The following is a 12392-nucleotide window of genomic DNA, read 5'->3' as shown; positions in this document are numbered from 1 at the left end:
TCAGAAAAGGTTTCCTCAGGACTGGATGAATACATTATGTTCACTTTTGGTTTCACTTTCTATTCCCCTCCCCTATTCCTTGCATTTATATCCAGACTCCTCCTCCTTGCTCAGATCTATTCTATCTCCCCAAATCCTCTATTCATTCATCAGCTTTCTTTAGCCAGATTCAGACATTATGCTGCACAAGTGTACAGATATCAGTACACTTATACACGTTTGTGTGAATTAGTGTACCTGGGTTCATTTTAAAAGTGAACCTGAATACAGGCCCTTCAAATGCATGGTACAGATAGGAAGTGTACTGTGGTACCTGTGTGCAACATAATATATTAATCACTGTACTTGTGCAGAGATTTGTACCTGTGTACACTGTACATTCATTGTAGGAGTGTTGAACATAATGTGTGAATGTGCCTAATGTATTTGCACTTTTAGGGAGAGAGGGCTTGACTCTGTGTGCGTGCGTGCACACTGCATGTACACCATCAGCAGTACAGAATTGATCAGGTCTGTTATCTCTCATCCCCATATACTGCTGTTAAGAAATTCACATAACATAATTAGGAGTTATGATTAACATTCATTATTATATTGTAGCCTTAAAATGAACCAAGGTGATTCCATCTTTGTATGCTAACCCTTTTGAGATGATTATGTGGATTTTAAAGCTTGCCCAAACTCTCAGGGGAAAAAATAAAATTTTATAGAGAGAGAGAGAGAGAGAGAGAGAAAGAGAGAGAGATTGTGGTTTCCTGATGCTCAGTGTATGGTAAACCTTGCAGTTTCCTGCTATGCAAACTATAGCATGCAAGTATCAGCAGCCCAGCACCAAAGGGGAGCATGATGGAAAACTCCACTCATGTACTCTGTGTAACCCTAAAAGTATAAATACCCTTTTGTACCTGAATAAAGATGCCTCACTCTGCCTGAGGAGCTCTGAGCAGTACCAAAGGAGGGGTTGCCTTTTGAACTTGGCATCTTCGCTCTTGCTTTTCTACATGATTCAGAGACTGGGTCCCTCAACTCCACGTACCCCTGGGGAATATTGGCAACATTATCTTTGATCTGGGTTCTTTTTTTATCAGCCCTGGGAACTTTCATGCTCTTCTATATATGTGACCTGTGCTGTTTTCAGACTTGCACCCACTCCTGACACTGCAAATTCTCCCTCCACCAACCTGAAGCCAGTTTAAAATATGTAACAGGAGATCTATAACGGCACTGCATTCTTTTGCATGGTTTGGCATGCTCTCTGCTGGAATATTAGTTGAGACTACAACTTCGTTATGTATTTTGTGTTTTTTTCTAAGTTACTTTGGACTTTTTTTTTTGAAGGAGGGATAGAAATCTATTTAATAAAATAGATAAACATAAGGGAAATGTTCTGATTTTATTTTGACTATCAGATGTATAAATATCCCATTCTCAGACTTTTCTAGCAATCAGAGGGTGCTGGGTTATGTGTGCACCAGATTCCAAATATTTATCTGTTGTGGATAGGGATGTGCAAACCAGCTCGACGGTGAGCTAGTTAGATGTCAAACCGGTTCGGTTTGATGGTTCAGGGTCAAACTGAACCACCCCGTTTGGCCCAACCCCAGACCGAACACGCCCCCAATTTTTCGGGGGGTTCGCAAACATTTTTCTGTAGTTGTTTTTTAAAAAATACCTTACTCCCTTCCAGGAAGTTGCTGGAGGTGATGGGGGCAGGGTGTGTGTGTCTGTGGAGGTTCCCCTCCCCCCGCTGGCTTTCTATATGCCTCCTCCAGCTGGTTCGGCTGGCTCTTTGGTCGATTTTCGGCCTTCTCCCCTCGGTGTGGTGGCCATTTTGGAGGCCGCATGCCTGGCCTCTGCATGGTCCGGGCCACAAACAGGCCAATTGCACAGGCATGAAGCCTCCAAAATGGCCACTGCACTGAGCTCGAAGACGAGCACGCACGCTGCGAAGGGCGCATGTGCGCCACCAGCTCTTCCTGCTTTTAAGCTCTCAAGGACGACGACGGGGGCAGGGGCGGCAGGGAGGAACTCTGCCGCCCCAAGAACGTTTTGAAAATCACCAGCGCCGGAGGGGGAAGAGCGGCGGCGGGGGGGGGGTAAGTACTACCCCCCCCTTAAAGACACACACTCCCCCCCGGGACGAACTGAACCCCCAGAATTCCGGACTGGTTCGGAGGCCTTGACAATGGCCTCCGAACCAAACCATGCACACGACTAGTTCTAAACTGTCTGGAAAAACTGAAAGCTAACAAATCACCAGGACCGGATGGCATCCATCCAAGAGTCCTCAAAGAACTCAAATGTGAAATTGCCGACCTCCTTGCTAAAACATTTAACTTATCCCTGAAATCGGGCTCTGTACCAGAGGACTGGAGAGTAGCAAATGTAATACCGATTTTCAAAAAAGGATCCAGAGGCGATCTGGGAAATTACAGGCCGGTTAGCCTAATGTCCGTTCCAGGCAAATAGATGGAAAGCATCCTCAAGGATAAAATTGTAAAGCACCTAGAAGAACAGGCCCTGCTGGGAGTGAGCCAGCATGGCTTCTGCAAAGGTAAATCTTGCCTCACCAACCTTTTGGACTTCTTTGAGAGTGTCAACGAGTATGTGGATCAAGGTGATCCAGTTGACATAGTCTACCTAGACTTCCAAAAAGCTTTTGACAAAGTTCCTCATCAAAGACTCCTGAGGAAACTTAGCTGTCATGGGATAAGGGGACAAGTACATGTGTGGATTGCTAACTGGTTGAAAGACAGGAAACAGAGGTTAGGTATAAATGGAGAATTTTCACAATGGAGGGAAGTAAGAAGTGGGGTTCCCCAGGGATCTGTACTGGGACTGGTGCTTTTTAATTTATTCATAAATGATCTAGAAGCAGGGGTAAGCAGCGAGGTGGCCAAATTTGCAGATGATACCAAACTCTTCCGGGTAGTGAAATCCGAAACGGATTGTGAGCAGCTCCAAAAGGATCTCTACAAACTGGGGGAGTGGGCGACAAAATGGCAAATGCGGTTCAATGTTAGCAAGTGTAAAGTGATGCACATTGGGACGAAAAACCCCAACTTCAAGTATATGCTGATGGGATCTGAGCTGTCAGTGATGGACCAGGAGAGGGATCTTGGGGTCGTGGTGTACAGCTCGCTGAAAGTGTCGATTCAATGTGCGGCAGCTGTGAAAAAGGCCAATTCCATGCTAGGGATCATTAGGAAGCGGATTGAAAACAAAACGGCTAACATTATAATGCCCTTATACAAAACTACGGTGCGACCACACTTGGAGTACTGCGTACAATTCTGGTCACCACATCTTAAAAAGGACATTGTTGAACTGGAGAAGGTACAGAAGAGGGCAACCAAGATGATCAGGGGCCTAGAGCACCTTTCTTATGAGGCAAGACTTCAACACCTGGGGCTTTTTAGTTTAGAAAAAAGATGACTGCGGGGAGACATGATAGAGGTCTATAAAATCATGCATGGTGTGGAGAAAGTGGAGAGAGAGAGAGATTCTTTTCCCTCTCACACAACACTAGAACCAGGGGTCACTCCATGAAATTGATTGCTAGGAGGTCTAGGACCAACAAACGGAAGTACTTTTTCACACAATGCGTGATCCACTTGTGGAACTCTCTGCCACAGGATGTGGTGACAGCCAACAACCTAGATGGCTTTAAGAGGGGTTTGGATGACTTCATGGAGGAGAGGTCTATCAATGGCTACTAGTCGGAGGGCTGTGGGCCACCTCCAGCCTCAAAGGCAGGATGCCTCTGAGTACCAGTTGCAGGGGAGTAATGGCAGGAGAGAGGGCATGCCCTCAACTCCTGTCTGTGGCTTCCAGCGGCATTTGGTGGGCCACTGTGCGAAACAGGATGCTGGACTAGATGGGCCTTGGGCCTGATACAGCAGGCCTGTTCTTATGTTCTTATGTAAAGACTCAGTCATGGGATAAGGGGCAGGTTCATGTGTGGAATCCAGCCAGTGCTGCGTTTGCAGCGTGGCCAGGAGCAGCTCTTCCTGCTTTTAAAAGGAACACAGTGCTGGCCGATTTAGCTCCCAAACAGTGCCACACAGCCCCATTTGGGAGCTAAACCATGCCCTGGCATCTTACAATGGATGCAGGGTGTGTGTCAGGGGTTCAAGGCACACATACTGAGGGGCGGTGGCCCAGGTTCTTTGAACCCATTCGTTCAATGGTGGCTCCGCCCCTGGTGACAGCCGACAGCCTGGATGGCTTCAAGAGGGGTTAGACAAATTCATGGAGAACAGTTCTATCAATGGCTACTAGTCTGAGAGCTATGGTCCACCTCTAGCCTAAGATGCTCTAAATACCAGCTGCAGGGGAGTAGCAGTAGGAGAGAGGGCATGCCCTTAGCTCTTGCCTGTGGACTTCCCAGAGGCATCTGGTGGGCCATTGTGTGAAGCAAGATGCTGGACTAGATGGGCCTTGGGCCTGATCCAGCAAGGTTTTTCTTATGTTCTTATCGTGTTTCCCCAATGGCCCACTAGATGCCTCTGAGAAGCCCACAGGTGAGAGCTGAGGACAAACACTCTCTTCTGCTGTTGCTCCCCTGCAACTAGTATTTAGAGGCTTCTGGCCTCTGAGGCTGGAGGTGGCCTACAGCCATCGGACTAGTAGCCATTGAAACATCTGTCATCCATCTAAGCCCCTTTTAAAGCCATCCAAGCTAGTGGCCATCACCACATCCCATGGCAGAGAATTCCATAGATTAATTATGTGTTGTGTGAAAAAGTACTTCATTTTGATATGAATGATGAATACCTTTAGAGAACATCAAATTAAATGAACACCACATTTACTTTTAAAAACTACAATAATAGTTGTGGCTTGTCATGAAGTTAAATGTCAGGAAAACCCAACCGTTTGTACTAAAGGGGGCTTGTTTAGCTTGTACTAAAGGAGGCTTGCTTAGCTTAGGCATGGGAAGATAAGACAAATTAAAAGATGACTATTCCCTTTCACACCAAAACAGACACAGTAGAAATTTTTTAAAAAGTTTTTTAAAATGTGAGTAGCATTATTTAACATTTGACATGTTTGAGGAATGGGAGAGGCTTGAATACTCTCATGCCAGAATAAGTCAAGTTGCTGATGTTTACAGAAAGTAAAAAAGAGAAGCAGATGTTTAGTAATTTCACTTCCTTTCCCAGAAGAGGTTTCTGCACCTTTAGCAGCTGATAGGCGGTTCAGTCTCAACAGGAACTGGTGTTCTATGTCCTCCGCACTGGGGTGTGTACAAATCAAAATCTGCTATTTGATTCAAGGTCGAATCGAATTGCAGTTCCCTCAGACTGATTTGTCAAAAGCAGCTGGCTTGGCCAACTGCCTTGACGAATCATGCCTGAATCAATTTGGATGATTTGCATGCCATATTGAGGCCCATTTTGCTGGAAAAACGGGACTCAAAATGGTGCTTTTTTCTGGGGAGAGCTGGTCTACTAATTGGAACTGACGGGTAGATCAGCCCTCTGCTCTGGACTTCGTGCGTATATCCAGATAGATTAGTCCTCCGAGATGGGCTGACGCGTTAAGTCTGGAACAGCGGGCCAGTCTACATACCAATCCCAATTGGTAGACCAGCTGTCCCTAGAAAATGCCATTTTGAGCCCTGTTTTTCCAGAAAAATGGGCCTCAGAATGGCGTGCGAATCACCCAAATTGATTCAGGTCAAATCAGGGGTGATTCTCCTTCACCCCAAATCAGGCCCTCCATTTTGATGGTGATTTGATTCGGAGTAGAATCTGCAAATCACCCTCGATCTGATCCAAATCTATTCGAGGGCAAATTGATTTGCACACCCCTACTCCCCACCCCCACTCCTATGAGAAACTCTCCATAACAAGAGAAGCGGCACTCTGCACAGGATTTTCTGTCAGGAAAACAAGATCATTCCCAATCCCAACCTTTAGTCTATCAACAATCTGGGAGTCTATTAAAAATTCACTTCTGCTTCTGGTTCAGGATCATTAGTAATTTTTAAAATCTGATTCAGTCACTAATTTTAAAAAAGTGTTTCAGTAGATGACTGGTTCAGACACTGAACCATTTTAGATACATTGCATGCAAAATACTATATCAAACACTTTTGATTGTAATGAGCTCTATGAAACGAATACAGTGATAACATGAAACTACCATACTTAATAGTTAAACAGAAATATTTATCTATTTGTTTTTGAATCTTAAGGTGTTTATATACATACAATAGAATAAAAAGGAGGAAAAGAAAACATTACTCATGCAATAGAAAGCTGGGTGCCTTAATTTGAACGGGTAACCACATTTTGTGTTTAGAGGTTTGGTTCTGGATCAGGGCAACCAAGAGATTTTTGGTTTGGCTCAGTTCTGTTCACCAAAAGAATAAAACCAAACCCAAATAGGTTTTTGGGTTAGTATTCAGATTTGGTTTGACTCTTTGCTAGGACTGCATTTTTAAGGGTGTGCGTAGTTGGAGGATTAATTGATTAATCTGATAATTTCTAAAATAGTAGTTCTGTAACCATGTATGCCTGCAACCTACTAGAATCTCTGATAATGCATTATTCCTTCTAATGCCAAATAAGTGAGCTGGCCTGCGGTGAGGGCAATCCACTTTGCACATCTTCAAAGGCAGTCTTGCAGCCTAAATCATACAGAGTTACGGGCAACTGTTTTAGGACTGAGCCCTGCGCACCCTTGCTAGACCCTTGGTTCCATTTACGCCCCGTAATGGTGGGACACTACAAATCTCGCTCGAGTTCCAACTGCGCGTGCGACCTGCCACCGGAAGCGCTCCCCAGGAGTTGGGCCTGCGCTCCTCCCTTGCTCTTTTTTTCCATCCTGCTGCAAGCCGGAATTCTTTCCGAGCAGAATATTTATAAACCCGAAGAGAGTAGGCGGAATCTGCAAGCCCGGGTCCTGCCCCTGCAATGGCACCAAAAAAAAGCAGCTCCCGATTTACATACCCTCCGCAGGGCGCAGTCGCAACCTGTCTCTGGCATCTAAACAACACCCTCCTGCGAGCTTGGATCTCTCTCGCTCTCTCCCGCCCGCCCCTCACCCATCCCCTCCGTACCTGGAAGCGGCGCTCTCTCGTCTGCTTCCTCTCAGCCCCCGAGTGCGCTGCGGCCGGGAGAGCCTTCTTCCCTTCAAGGCGGACGCGACATCATTTGGCTGGGTGACTGCGTTGTGCTGCTCCCTTTCCCCCGAAAACGAAAGCACGAGAGGCGGAACTTGCGTCCGCTGCTGCACGGGGCCAGGCTCAGGGAGGGCGAAGAAGGGGGCCAGGCTGGGAATTCCCCGCCAAGGAGGCGATGCTTCAGTGCCTCGGTCAGAAGCCCCCTGCCTGTTGCTCTCACATCTCCGACGGAGACCTGCTTTGTTTAGTCAGAAGTTACATAACAGGTCTGGGGTGCTTGAGGAAGGAACCCACCGACTAGTTTTGTATGAACAAGGGGAGAGCTCGGGTAGGGAAGGGATGCCAAGTGCCAACATTCTTCTACTGCCCAAATAAGGGACTCGAGGCAGGGAGTACCCGGAGGGTGGTTGGGGGGTCTGAGTGCTGTATGTGTTTTTACCACTCTCGCTTTAAACAATGGTTTAAGTCACAGATTGCTTCTCCTCTGTATATTGATATAACCATGGTAACTTAGCCAAACTGGGTGTGATGTAATTTTGCTTTCTTCTATAAAAAGAAGCGTCAGCCACTAAAAATAGGTTTCACACATAGGCACTCTTGAATGGTTTTCATGATCCGGATACCTGGATAATGCCAAGTTAACCAGTCAGTGATGGCTGCTATTGTTAATGCGTGTGTTGGATATTAACAAATTGGATATTTGTTGGATATTATATTAATTGGTTAATATGGGACGGTTGGCAACCCTAAGCTTGCAGCCCACCAGAATCGCAGAGTACTCTGGTAGGGAAAGGAGTTGGAGCTCATTAATTATTCCATAATTAATGAAAATAACAGGTTTGATCTGGGCCATAGATTTTTCCCATGAGCTGAAAATAAGGGACAAATGGCATCCCATAGATTTGGGACCCCTGCTAACTGGGCAAAGAGGCACCTTTTACCATGGTGATTCTCTTTATTTAGCAGGGGGAGAGTAACTGGCCCTATCCACCCCCAGCACAGTACTTCCAGTGACTGTTGCTGGTGTGTGTCCTATGTTTCTTTTTAGAATGTGAGCCCTTTGGGGACAGGGAGCCATCTTATTTGTTTTATTTCTCTTTGTAAACCACCCTGAGCTATTTTTGGAAGGGTGGTATAGAAATTGAATTAATAATAATAATAATAATCCTCTATAATAAAGAGCTTGGTTGTAATCCCGTGTCCCTGCCCGTGTCTTTCTCGGCCATTCTGGGCATGCGCGGAGCGGAGCGCATGCCCAGAACGTCCGAGAAAGATACAGCCGCAGGGACACGGGCGGCCATGTTGGGTCCCGGTAAGCGGCGAGGGGAAGCAGCAGCAGGAGGCGGTGGCGACTGGAGCCGATGCCGGCTGTGGCGGGGCGGCAGGGACCAGCCCTGCCACTATAAAACAATATAGTGTTTTATAGTGGGAACCATCCCAGCCGCCTAAAAGCCGACGGAGTGGGAAGGAGCCGGCAGGGGAAGCAGAAAAGGGGAGGCCGACGGTGGCGGGGGGACCTTGCCCGGCCGGGGAGACCGGCCGTGGCATGGAGGCTGACGGCGGCGGGAGGGGGAATGGCTGCGCCGGGCCCGGAGCGCACAACTCCCCTGCCGGGAACGCAGTGGGCCCTGATACTTAGCGCAGAGCTGTCTTTGTTTGTGATATCCCTCCCTAAGCAGCAAGCGCACAGTGGGTTGTACTGGGAGGTCAGGAGGATTGGCCCAGGCCCCTCCCACCCCCACCCCCCCCTCTCAAAAGGATGCTTGCAAACAGGAGGGTCTGGGGAAAGGTTTAATGTTGGGGGGAGCGGTGGCTGTCCAGCAGCCGGCCGCAACAATGGACAAGAGGCGGCAGCGGCCACGGCAGGCCGCGTGGCGTGGTGGGCCTGCCGCTGCTGGCAAAGGAACCAGTCGTTGCCTCCTGCTGCTGCTTCGCCGCCGCTTCTGAAACTGATCACTTAACTGTTTGACGCCCGGGAGGAGGAGCGGGGGGCCGGTAAGAAAAAAAATCCAGGGGGGGGAGGGCAGGGGCAAGAGGGAGTGGGGGAGGGGGGAGGGGGAAGGGGGAAGGGCAAGAGGGAGGGGGAGGGGGAGGGGGAGGGGCAAAGGCAGGAAGGAGTGGGGCAGGGGGAGGGGCAAGGACAAGAGGGAGTGGGGCAGGGGGAAGGGCAAGAGGGAGTAGGGGAGGGGCAAGAGGGAGTAGGGCAGGGGGGAGGGGCAAGAGGGAGGGGGGAGGGGGAGGGCAAGAGGGAGGGGAGGGGCAAGGGCAGGAAGGAGTGGGGCAGGGGGAGGGGCAATGGCAGGGCGGAGGGGCAAGGGCAAGAGGGAGTGGGGCAGGGGGAGGGGCAAGGACAAGAGGGAGTGGGGCAGGGGGAGGGGCAAGGGAGTGTGGCAGGGAGGAGGGGCAAGGGCAGGAGGCAGTGGGGCAGGGGGAGGGGCAAGGGAAGGAGGGAGTGCGGCAGGGGGGAGGGGCAAGGGCAGGAGGGAGTGCGGCAGGGGGGAGGGGGAAGGGCAAGAGGAAGTGGGGCATGGGGGAGGAACTTTCCCCTACTAGCGCCCGTTATTTTAACGGGCTTGAAAACACTAGTAGTAATAATAATAATCCCATAAGGGATAGACAATTTTGTGCTGAAATAAGGGATGTCCCTGCTAATAAGAGACTGTTGGTAACCCTAAACTCAGCAGTGTCTCTCAATCCTATGCATGCTTACTTGGGAGAAAACTCCACTGAACGCAGTAGGACTTACTTCCAAGTAAGCATGCATAAGGTTGTATTGTGAGTTGCTTTGGCCTTTTCTAGTGGTATCCACATATTAATTTGGAATTAAGTCTCATCTGTTTGAGGAGATGCTTCCGGTTCTCTACACAGAGTCTATTTCCCTTCATGCATAAAGATGGACAAGGTCTTTATGCTTGAAGGTCTTTCACTATAAAGTGTTGTGAAAGTTGCTTGAATGCACATTCATTGCCTTGAAAACAAATGTCTCAGAATCAAAATGCAACAATTGTATGTTCAACTTCAAACCACTTTGAGCAGACTGGAGAATGAAGTCTTTACCCTATGTGTACTCCATATGATGACGGTCACTTCCGGAAACAGTTGTGTGTATGCATTTCACTCGCTGAACAGGAAATTGAAAGCTGAAGTTGACAGAAGCTTCCATCATGTGTACACTTGTTCACATGACGTATGTGTGGATATAAATAATAATACACTTTATTTGTTAGCCACCCCATAGCAAATTGTTCTCTGGGTGGCTCACAACACAGCATTAAAACATTTTAAAATTTTATTTTATTTATTTAAAATATGTATTTTAAATACTCTCCAGTACAGTACTGTTTGGGGCAGCTCACAACATTAATAAAATAAATACAATGTAAAATTAAAGACTAATAAAGTTAAACAAGTTAAAAGACCCAGGCTAAAACCAATTTATAATTACATTTTTAAAAAAAGTCTCAAATTAAAAGTTATTAATAAATATCTATAATTGCTCATAGCTTCAGATGAAGGGAGGACAGTAGGTATGATCCGGTTTTCCTTTGTAGCTATTCATATTCCTTCATCTGTTGTGTGACTAGAGTTTGTGTGTACCTACTGTCAGAAAACAATCAAAAATGTGTGAAATTACATCTGACAATTGGACTGCCATTTTTTAAAAAAAAAAATTAGAAGCCCTCCAATCAAAAACTTTTAAGGAATATCTTTCAGGCACTACAGTGCGTGCCCAGTGTGTCACTTCTTCTGGAGGCAGGGATTTCCAAAATCGAGACATGGCAATGGCTAAGTATCTTTGATCTATGGTTAATATTGAATTTCCATCCTTCTGGTCTGGCAGCACTGGTGCTCACAGATGGTTTTGAGTCTTATTGGAAACAAGCTGTGGAGAAGAAGTTGTACCATGGGCTATTCCCAGGTTATTTAAAATCTATGGGGTTTTAAAAGCCCAGTTAGTAGTTAAGCAATGTGAGTTAGATATGGAGAAACAGGTTTTGTTGCATGCCCAGAGGTGTTATCTTGGGAAACCAAGGTGTCAATAATAAAGCAGCTAGATATCTTGGTATAATAACTATTCCCAAGTATCACAAAGCTCTAACAGTAGCTTGTCTCAATGCGCTTCAAATGGCTGTCCTAGAAGGAAGGTACCATAAAAGATCTTATGCTGAGAGACTTTGCTACTGTAACTGGGAGTATAGAAAAAACAGTACACGTACTGCTATATTGTATTTTTTTATAGAGATATTCATGATTACTATTTGTTACCCTTCATAAAAGTATTTCCAGAGCATTCAGATTTTTTAAAATCTAAATTTACTTTTAGCTGATACATCTGATGAAATTTCTTTAAATTTTGACAAGTTTTGCTCAGTAGCTAGGAAGGTTTGTTGGAAGCTGGTAGCTTCATCAGTTTAAATGTGTAGTTTGAGTGGTGGCATTATTATTAGTTAAACCTTCATTATGTAAAATGATCCCCCCACCTTTTGTTTCTCCTTATTGGGATTTTGTATAATCTTGTTTTATGTTTGATTTTCTGTTTGCTGATCAAGGATCAAAATAAACCATCCATCCATCCATTCATTCATCTGACAATTCTATACATAATTAATTACATAGAAGCTACTTCTGTAAAGTATGAAAAACTCTTAAGTGAATAGGAATTGGAGTGTTATTAAGGTGAATATGAATGCTGTCAAGCAGGAGTTCCCAACATTTTAAAAACAAGTGTTCCCCATCTTTTGCAAACATTCATCTCAGGTACTCCATTGTGTGTGTGTATGTGTGTGTACTCCCTCTCCTGCAGTGGTCACATTGCTGAGGACACATTGGCTTCAAGCTGGCTATCTTCAGAAGGTGGAGAATAAATAGCACAGCTGCAGCATGGGAGGCAAGAGGGTTCCGAGTACCCCCTGGGCCCTGTCATCCCTTCAAGTATCCCTAAGGGCACTAGTACCCCCTGTTGGGAATCTTTACCATCAAGAATACATACTTGGAGTTCCTGCTAACCAGGCTTTTTATCAGAGAATAAGGTCTGCATCAGGGGCATAACTATAATAGGGCAAGGGGAGACCGTTGTCTGGGGGCCCACTGCCTTGGGGGGCCCCCCAGAGGCAAGTCACATGGCTGACTCCCCCAGTCGCACACCTGCCCAGGCTTCCTTCAGTTGTTTTCATCCTCCGAAATGGATGTGAGTGTTAAGACCTGGAGCTACCAGAACACCATGTCTTTCTCTAGTACCATTAAATGGCTTGCATCGCCC

At 46.6% G+C, this 12392-nt stretch overlaps 1 protein-coding gene across 3 annotated transcripts in view; it reads right to left on the bottom strand.

Annotated features, from left to right (window-relative positions):
• IFNAR2 (interferon alpha and beta receptor subunit 2) overlaps window positions 1-7379 on the bottom strand; it is a 44529-nt gene extending 37150 nt beyond the window's left edge. Inside the window, exon 1 of one of the 3 annotated variants that reach the window (XM_053307920.1) lies at window positions 7070-7379. The gene's annotated coding sequence lies outside the window, so the exon portion shown is untranslated. Of the gene's footprint in view, window positions 1-6959; window positions 7036-7069 lie in introns of those variants that run through there. The other 2 variants (XM_053307918.1, XM_053307919.1) reach the window with 2 other exon arrangements.
• Between the last annotated feature and the right edge of the window lie 5013 nt (window positions 7380-12392).

This window comes from Hemicordylus capensis, chromosome 3 (genome assembly GCF_027244095.1).
Source record: "Hemicordylus capensis ecotype Gifberg chromosome 3, rHemCap1.1.pri, whole genome shotgun sequence".
Lineage (NCBI taxonomy): Eukaryota > Metazoa > Chordata > Lepidosauria > Squamata > Cordylidae > Hemicordylus > Hemicordylus capensis.
Note: the sequence above shows the minus strand (reverse complement) of the source record. Positions and strands in the feature narration are given on the sequence as shown.